Here is a 5,919-nt window from a genome sequence, read left to right on the forward strand (position 1 = left end):
ATAAGCTGCATCCCAGAAAACAGACTCGTGGTTCTTCTGGTCTCTCATCCCTTTCTCCTCTCTGAGGGCCGGGAAATCGCCTGGGAGCGCCTTACCCATTAAACCTGGGCTTACCAATTCGGTCTGATTCGGTTTGCTGCATCCGTGGAGAGGCTTTCAGGAGGCCTAAAACTTATCACCATTCCAGACTCTTTGAGTATATGAATGCCAGGGTGCCACGCAAACATTCCAGACTCTTTGGGTATAGGGATGCCAGTTCAAGTCTTACTACTTCCTGTGAACATGGGGCGACATGGGGAAAAGGAGTCAGGAATCGGTGAGCTCACATTCAGCAGGAGGTGTGAGTGGAGGAGCATCTGGTTGATTGTCATCCTGGAGACCTCAGGCATCTGTTTCTTGGGGAAGCAAAGAAGGCAAGTTTCTAGGGAAAAAATAGATCATTAACATCTACCTTAGTTGTACTGTAAAGCTGAATGTACAGAGCAGAAGAGCAGATAGGCCCTTTAGTGGACATCTTGGAAAACTGGAAGGTGGAGGGTCCCGGCCGCTGGACAGACCATGTATCCTGAATAGGTGCCCACTTGAGCCTGGAAAGATGGTACCAGCGTGGATGTCCCAGGAGCTTGGCAGCCAAGTGGGTGGTGAGGATCACAGTATGAATGGAAAAGGGACCTCAGAAGAGAGAGGTAGGGGAGAGACCCAGCCAGTGGGGGAGTTTAGGCTGGGAGGTGGTGATTGAGGAGGAAGGGCCTTCTGTAAAGGAGCTCAAAAGGGCTCAAACCTGTAGGAGAGTGTGGGGTGGCCCAGAGGCGGGTAAGGGCAATGGGGAGAAGGGAGGGCCAAGATAACCTGAGTTCGATAAAGAGCCTGGTGAGCTGTTTGACGAGTCCATTGGCCTTCTCAACCTTTGCTGAGGGTAAAGGTGTCAACCATAGTTAGGAGGTAGCGGAGTTCTTTAGGTGTGGGCAATGTGAGTGAAGTCCACCTGCCAATCCTTGCCTGGTTGGTGTCCTCGAAGCTGGTGCAGAGGCTGACATATCTAGAGGGCCCCTGTGAATGGACTTGAGAAATATTCAGGAGAGTGTGGGGGCCAAGGTGAGTGTGGCCCGCAAAAAGCTGAGAATATTGTGACCAAGAAGAGATGCAGGGCAAGCAGGTATGACCAGAAAAAGAGTGTGAGAAGAATCACCCTGCAAGAATGCAGGGAAGTGTCAGAGTCTTAAGTGGGAAGGAAGGGGTCCCCTCCACCCCAGTGACAGAAAATGGTGAGGGAACCGTAGGACCTGAGTGAGATGTCAAAACAGAATAGGTAGCTCCCATGTCCAAAAGAAAGTCAATGGACTTATCTGTTATCTGCAGCGTCACCCTAGGCTCGGAGTCAGCAGGTCTAGGCCGTGTCTGTTCTCCACCAGGCTTAGGAATTCTCAGAGTTGGTGAGGCTGGACCTCCATGGCATGGCATAGAGGATGAACCTACATGGAGGCGTTCTGATTTCCAGTGCCCAGGCTGTCGGCAGACAGGGCGCATTTGAAGCAAGTTTTTGGAGGAGTTGACTTGTGCTGAGCTCTGGCGAGATGGAGCCTCATGGCTGACTTCCCTTATACCCCTTGTGTGGGTCCTGGCCTCAGAGCAGCTGCTAAGGCTTGGACTTGGAGCGTGTTCTGTTGCAGCCTTGTCTGTAGGGTTGACTCGGCTGTCATTCTTGAGCATTAAAAACTTTAGAAGCCATTTTCACTAATTCCTGTAGGGGAGTTTAGGGATCCTCCTCAGCCTTTTTAAATTTTTTTTCTAATATCTGGTACTGACCAAGAAATGAAATGGGTAGGAAGGCAGGAGCCTGGTGAGACTGAGTATGAGAAGAAACTGGGGAAGATTTGGGGGCGTTAGGCCAGTGTGTAGGTTGAGGCATTGGGAGATGGGGGGAAGCAGTGAGGGGAGGGAGGACAGGAAGGAAGGTAAGGAGGAGGAATTTGGTCTTAGATTTGTGGCCCTGGAGGAGGGGGTTGGGTAGGTAGAGTTTGGGGGAAGTGGGGGAGGGGTCAGTGTCTCCAGCAGTGAATGGACCGGTGAGGTGACATTGGCCCCTGTAGGGAGGATGGGAATGCAGAACCCGAAAACAGTGGATGTAGGGCAGTTCTGTAGCCCCAGTTTGAATAGATTTTGTAAAAGACCCACAGGGCATTTGGGGATCAGGCTGTGAATGGCAAGTGCAGTTCCTCAAGTCTATGCCGGGACCCGATGCCTAGCACAATCCGTCCACTCTGGTAAGTCTTGGGTCAAAAAAACAGGGGTGTGTGGGAAATTCCCTTCAACAAACCGTCTTCTGGACAAGGGGTCCCATGGAACAAAGGCAGCCCTTTGCTCTGGAATGGGTCAGGGGCCTGGTGCAGCATGTCTCTAGCAAGACACCCTTAAAAATGAAGAGGCCCTGGGCCTCCTAGGCAAGGACTTGGAAAGGCAACTTATCCATCCAAGAGCAGGTGTGGGGGAGAGGGGTGTTTTCCCACAATGGGGCCCTGGGCCAGTGGAGAAAAATCAACCCCCTTTGGTGGAACCTCCAAATGATAAGTTTTAGGATTCCTGAAGGCCTCTCTGCTGACACAGCAAACCAAATCAGACCAGATCAGGAAAAGCCCAGGTTTAATGGGTAAAGCATTCCTGGGTGATTCCCCGCCGGCTCACAGAGAGGAGATGGGGATGAGAGGCCTGAAGAACCACGCGAAGAACCACGCGTCTGTTTTCCGGGATGCAGCTTGTATACCCTGTGGGCGTGGTCTTGAGCCTCTCTGGGGGAGGAGCTGTGTTTGGCGGGCTTTGAAGGGGTGGGTTTGGGGAGGAGCTGTGTTTGGCAGGCTTTGAAGGGGTGGGTTTAGGGAGAGAAATGGGGAGGGGAGTTGAGGTGGACTCCTTCCAAACATTCCAGACTCTTTGGGTATAGGGATGTCAGGGTGCCAGGGTTTGAGGTGGAGCTCCCATCCAACCACTTAGATGGACTTACACGTCTTCTTTGTTTCATCGGAAGTGGGTCTGATACTTCTGGATTTGTTTTTGTTTTTGTTGTTCAATACATTTTTAAACTCTTGAATATGACTCTACTACGTAGCCATGCTTGAGAACCACTGAGAGTTAAGTAAAGCCATGCATGCTTTTCACTCTTGGAGTTTCAATTACAGCGGATACCGGGTCCCACTCCCTAAGGACTTGGATTTCATCAGGCTGAGATGGCACCTTAAAGACGATCTACTGATGTCACTAACCCCAGCCCTTTGAGTCCGTTCTTCTCTTTCCTTAACGGTTCTCAGCCTCAGCTGCAGAGTCAACCCCCACCCGGAGCGGGGTACTTTGAGAAAGGCAATGTTCAAGCACTCCAGTCAAAAATGTCCATACCTGGGCTGGAGAGATGGCTCAGTGGCTAAGAGCACTGGTTGTTCTTGTAGAGGACCCAGGTTCAATTCCTAGTACCCACACAATGGCTCATTATCGGGGACTATGGGGGTCCAGCCCCTCGATAGTCCCCTCCCAGGGTCCGGGAAGAATCTACAACCAACTGACAATTAACCTTTGATGAAAAGAAATGAATCTATGTACACGAAACTCCTTAGTCCATATACTTTATTATTCTGTGACAGCTATATGCTTATATTCTGCTCTCATATTTAGGTCATCTTTAGCCTGATTTCTCTCTACACTTGTCTGTGAACCCCTCTAGGTTCTATCTTAATTTCTTCATCTAGTTCTGTCCCTTCTAGGTTCTCATCTATCTAGTTCTTTCCCCTATCAGCTCCTCTCTCATCTGGCTCTTCCTCATCTTGTTCTTCCCCATCTGGCTCTTCCTCATCTTCCATCTTGTTCCTCTAGTCCTCTCTTTTAGCCCTTCAATCTAGTTCTTCCCCATCTCAGTTTGTTCCTCTCAAGTTCTTACCCATCTAGTTCTTCCATTCTCTTTTCTCTTCTCCTCTCTGTGCCCTGGAAGTCCCGGTACATAAAGGGAGGGTCCGGGCTAAATTGTGTAAAGCTATTACTTAACGTCCACCTCTCCTAGGCGGTGTCCCCTTGTGGAATTTACCATAAGTCAGGAGACTTGCATGTGGGCTGTTACCATTGTTAGTCCTCGGAAGTTGGGCGCCCCCCTGGGCGGTGTCTCCTTGTGGAATTTAAGTCAGGAGACTTGCATGTGGGCTGTTATCACTGTTAGTCCTTGGAAGTTGGGCACCAACCTGGGTGGTGTTTCCTGTAGTCCTTGAAAATGGCTAAGGGAGATAATCTGATTCCAGAGAAAGCCTTTTCTGAGGCTGTTCTCCAAATACCTGGAATGTGTATGTCCAGAGAGTGATCAGCCCACACTGTTAGCCCTTCTTAGGGAAAAGTCAATTGGGAAAACTATGAAGGCACACATGATTTTCATAACAGAAGACAGCTGATATATAACAAGCCAAGTAACACCAAAAACTCCTTGGGATTTGGCTTCCTCTGGAGGAATTCCCTGATCCCTCCAGGTAGTGACTTTGCCATAACCAGCTGAGTTCTTATGATATATTCCTGCGGCCCGCAGCAGCTCATAACCTCTGTAACTTCAGTTCCAGATCTGATGACCTCTTCTGGCCTCTCAGGGCACCAGGACACACACATTGCGCAGATATACACGGAAGGGAAACATCCATACACAAACAAACCTACTCACACCAGCTTTTAGGTGAAAAGGGGAAAGTGCTTCCCCCTCTTCTTCCGGCTGAAGTCTCATGGCATTTGTTACCGAGCTTCCTGGTGTTGCCTTTTATTCAACAGAAACAGAAAGAATGCGTGGTGATCACTATGTACACAGTCGGTGCTTTTGTGTTTTGTATTTGTACAGTATGTGTATACTTTCTACATCCAGCAAGGCTGGTTTTTGATAGATGCAATGCATTAACAGCCCAATACCCTACTTCCTATTATGCAGTATTAGTACACTGCTCAGAACTGTGCCGCTTCATACATACGTCTAATTCCATTAAGCAGTGATAGCATGTAATGGGAGGCAAGTTAGGAGACCGATTGGTATATATATATATATATATATATATATATATATATATATACATATATATATATATATCCACACATATATATATTAATTCCTCAAGACACAAACAGTCTGACATTCTCAAGATTCACAACATACTTGCCAATGGCTTTCTCAACTTGTGACCCAAAGACTATATCAGAATCCTCCTGAGTGCATGCTCTAAGTGCTGGTTACTGGGGCCAGCCTCAAACCTTCTGAATCACAATTCTTGTGTATGGTCCTGAACTCCGTATTTGCAATAAGCACCCCAGGTAATGCCAATGCATTCTGAAACTGTAAATGTCTGTCTTACAAAGGAGGATAGAAACAAGAACTAAAGTGAAAAGAATGCCTTTTATCAGTAAAATTCAGTATTTAATGAGCACCTTAAGCTGGCAAAATGTCAGCAGAACACAATTATGTGCCCAATGCCTCCACAAAAACCATAACAGACAGCAGTATACTTACAGTGCTAGTCTTTTCCACAATAACCTCCAAGACGGGCCTATCTTCCCTTATGGCGATAGTGGGGTGGCTGAGCTGATGCCCTAAATAGCCAGTTCAAGCCAAGGCTCAACCTCAAAACTTTTGGTTTCACTGTTTTCCTAAAAGTTGGTTTAGAGAAATTTCTACATTCTTTCAGTTTTAGGATAGTTGTTTCAGGTGCTAGAACACTCAGATGAGTAGTCGCAGGTCTGTAATTCCAGATCCCACAAGCTACTTCCTTGGAATCCTGTTTCAACATTTCTGGTACTGAACACCGACAGCGTTGGAACTCCATTTCCCAGAAGGCCGCGCAGCATTCCGATCACGCGAGGGTTTGGGGAAACTTGCCAGTTTTTCACGCCTGCCGTAAAGGCGCGCGGTATGCTGGG

The sequence above is a fragment of the Peromyscus leucopus genome, chromosome 3, assembly GCF_004664715.2.
Source record: "Peromyscus leucopus breed LL Stock chromosome 3, UCI_PerLeu_2.1, whole genome shotgun sequence".
Classification (NCBI taxonomy): domain Eukaryota; kingdom Metazoa; phylum Chordata; class Mammalia; order Rodentia; family Cricetidae; genus Peromyscus; species Peromyscus leucopus.